The sequence below is a fragment of the Rhinoderma darwinii genome, unplaced genomic scaffold (assembly GCF_050947455.1).
Source record: "Rhinoderma darwinii isolate aRhiDar2 unplaced genomic scaffold, aRhiDar2.hap1 Scaffold_926, whole genome shotgun sequence".
Taxonomy (NCBI): domain Eukaryota; kingdom Metazoa; phylum Chordata; class Amphibia; order Anura; family Rhinodermatidae; genus Rhinoderma; species Rhinoderma darwinii.
In genome coordinates this window covers 68,714-72,500 of record NW_027464499.1, presented here as the reverse complement: position 1 = coordinate 72,500, position 3,787 = coordinate 68,714, and positions in this window count along the sequence as shown.

The following is a 3,787-nucleotide window of genomic DNA, read 5'->3' as shown; positions in this document are numbered from 1 at the left end:
GTGGAAGGGGGTCAGCGGGAGCAAACTGCATCCCCATGCCCAGCCAGAGTTCCAGGGTGATTGCAGGTAGGTCCCGGTGGGGGGGCAGCGGGAGCAACCTGCATCCCCATGCCCAGCCAGAGTTCCAGGGTGATTGCAGGTAGGTCCCGGTGGGGGGGCAGCGGGAGCAACCTGCATCCCCATGCCCAGCCAGAGTTCCAGGCTGATTGCAGGTAGGTCCTGGTGGGGGGGCAGCGGGAGCAACTTGCATCCCCATGCCCAGCCAGAGTTCCAGGGTGATTGCAGGTAGGTCCTGGTGGGGGGCAGCGGGAGCAACTTGCATCCCCATGCCCAGCCAGAGTTCCAGGGTGATTGCTGGTAGGTCCCGGTGGGGGGGGCAGCGGGAGCAACCTGCATCTCCATGCCCAGCCAGAGTTCCAGAGTGATTGCAGGTAGGTCCCGGTGGGGGGGCAGCGGGAGAAACTTGCATCCCCATGCCCAGCCAGAGTTCCAGGGTGATTGCAGGTAGGTCCCGGTGGGGTGGAAGGGGGTCAGCGGGAGCAAACTGCATCCCCATGCCCAGCCAGAGTTCCAGGGTGATTGCTGGTAGGTCCCGGTGGGGTGGAAAGGGGGTCAGCGGGAGCAAACTGCATCCCCATGCCCAGCCAGAGTTCCAGGGTGATTGCAGGTAGGTCCCGGTGGGGGGGCAGCGGGAGCAACTTGCATCCCCATGCCCGGCCAGAGTTCCAGGGCCAGAGTGTGACGGCAGGCAGCATAGGCCGGGGCAAAGTTCCAAGGCGGCGTGGAGAGGACTAGGCCACAAGATAAGGGGATCCTTTCGTGAACAAACAGCAGTGAAAATACAAAGGCCCAAATGTCAAAGAATGGCATTTGTGCTACTGAAAGTGAAACATTTAAAATCAAGTGAAAGTGGGGTATGTTCACAAATGTCAGAGGCGGTGATGAGCAGCAGAGGCAGGCCGGGGCAGAGTTCCAGGGCTAGGAGTGTGACGGCAGGCAGCGTAGGCCGGGGCAGAGTTCCAGGGCGGTGGGGAGAGGACTAGGCCTCGAGATATGGAGATCCATTTGGTGACCAAGCAGCAGTGAAAATAGAAAGGCCCAAATGTCAAAGAATGACATTTCTGCTACTGAAAGTGAAACATTTGAAAGTGAAACATTTAAAATCAAGTTAAAGTGGGGTTTGTTCACAAATGTCAGAGGCGGTGGTGAACAGCAGGGGCAGGCCGGGGCAGAGTTCCAGGGCCAGGAGTGTGATGGCAGGCAGCGTAGGCCGGGGCAGAGTTCCAGGGCGGTGGGGAGAGGACTAGGCCTCATTCCAAGGAGATCCATTTGGTGACCAAACAGCAGTGACAATAAAAAGGCCCAAATGTCAAAGAATGACATTTCTGATACTGAAAGTGACACATTTAAAATCACGTTAAAGTGGGGTATGTTCAAAGAATGTCAGAGGCGGTAATGAGCAGCAGATGCAGGCCGGGGCAGAGTTCCAGGTGCCTGGAGTGTGAAGGCAGCACAGGCCGGGGCAGAGTTCCAGGGCCAGGGGTGTGACGGCAGGCAGCGTAGGCCGGGGCAGAGTTCCAGGGCGGTGGGGAGAGGACTAGGCCTCGAGATATGGAGATCCATTTGGTGACCAAGCAGCAGTGAAAATAAAAAGGCCCAAATGTCAAAGAATGGCATTTCTGATACTGAAAGTGAAACATTTAAAATCAAGTTAAATTGGGGTATGTTCAAAGAATGTCAGAGGCGGTAATGAGCAGCAGATGCAGGCCGGGGCAGAGTTCCAGGTGCCTGGAGTGTGAAGGCAGCACAGGCCGGGGCAGAGTTCCAGGGCCAGAGTGTGTGACGGCAGGCAGCGTAGGCCGGGGCAGAGTTCCAGGGCGGTGGGGAGAGGACTAGGCCTCAATCCAAGGAGATCCATTTGGTGACCAAGCAGCAGTGAAAATAAAAAGGCCCAAATGTCAAAGAATGACATTTCTGCTACTGAAAGTGAAACATTTGAAAGTGAACCATTTAAAATCTAGTTAAAGTGGGGTATGTTCAAAAATGTCAGAGTCGGTGGTGAACAGCAAAGGCAGGCCGGGGCAGAGTTCCAGGGCCAGAGTGTGACGGCAGCACAGGCCGGGGCAGAGCTCCAGGGCCAGAGTGTGTGACGGCAGGCAGCGTAGGCCGGGGCAGAGTTCCAGGGCGTTGGGGAGAGGACTAGGCCTCAAAATAAGGAGATCCATTTGGTGACCAAGCAGAAGTGAAAATAAAAAGGCCCAAATGTCAAAGAATGACATTTCTGCTACTGAAAGTGAAACATTTGAAAGTGAACCATTTAAAATCTAGTTAAAGTGGGGTATGTTCAAAAATGTCAGAGTCGGTGGTGAACAGCAAAGGCAGGCCGGGGCAGAGTTCCAGGGCCAGAGTGTGACGGCAGCACAGGCCGGGGCAGAGTTCCAGGGCCAGAGTGTGTGACGGCAGGTAGCGTAGGCCGGGGCAGAGTTCCAGGGCGGTGGGGAGAGGACTAGGCCTCAATTTAAGGAGATCCATTTGTTGACCAAGCAGCAGTGCAAATAAAAAGGCCCGAATGTCAAAGAATGACATTTCTGATACTGAAAGTGAACCATTTAAAATCAAGTTAAAGTGGGGTATGTTCACAAATGTCAGAGGCGGTGGTGAACAGCAGGGGCAGGCCGGGACAGAGTTCCAGGGCCAGAGTGTGACGGCAGGCAGTGTAGGCCGGGGCAGAGTTCCAGGGCGGTGGGGAGAGGACTAGGCCTCAATTTAAGGAGATCCATTTGTTGACCAAGCAGCAGTGCAAATAAAAAGGCCCGAATGTCAAAGAATGACATTTCTGATACTGAAAGTGAACCATTTAAAATCAAGTTAAAGTGGGGTATGTTCACAAATGTCAGAGGCGGTGGTGAACAGCAGGGGCAGGCCGGGACAGAGTTCCAGGGCCAGAGTGTGACGGCAGGCAGTGTAGGCCGGGGCAGAGTTCCAGGGTGGTGGGGAGAGGACTAGGCCTCAATTTAAGGAGATCCATTTGTTGACCAAGCAGCAGTGCAAATAAAAAGGCCCAAATGTCAAAGAATGACATTTCTGATACTGAAAGTGAACCATTTAAAATCAAGTTAAAGTGGGGTATGTTCAAAAATGTCAGAGGCGGTGGTGAGCAGCAGAGGCAGGCCGGGGCAGAGTTCCAGGGCCAGGGGTGTGACGGCAGGCAGCGTAGGCCGGGGCAGAGTTCCAGGGCGGTGGGGAGAGGACTAGGCCTCGACATAAGGAGATCCATTTGGTGACCAAACAGCAGTGAAAATAAATAGGCCCAAATGTCAAAGAATGACATTTCTGCTACTGAAAGTGAAACATTTAAAATCAAGTTAAAGTGGGGTATGTTCACAAATGTCAGAGGCGGTGGTGAACAGCAGGGGCAGGCCGGGGCAGAGTTCCAGGGCCAGGGTGTGACGGCAGGCAGCGTAGGCCGGGGCAGAGTTCCAGGGCGGTGGGTGAGAGGACTAGGCCTCAATCCAAGGAGATCCATTTGGTGACCAAGCAGCAGTGGGAAAATAAAAAGGCCCAAATGTCAAAGAATGACATTTCTGCTACTGAAAGTGAAACATTTGAAAGTGAACCATTTAAAATCAAGTTAAAGTGGGGTATGTTCAAAAATGTCAGAGGTGGTGGTGAGCAGCAGAGGCAGGCCGGGGCAGAGTTCCAGGGCTAGGAGTGTGACGGCAGGCAGCGTAGGCCGGGGCAGAGTTCCAGGGCGGTGGGGAGAGGACTAGGCCTCAATCTAAGGAGA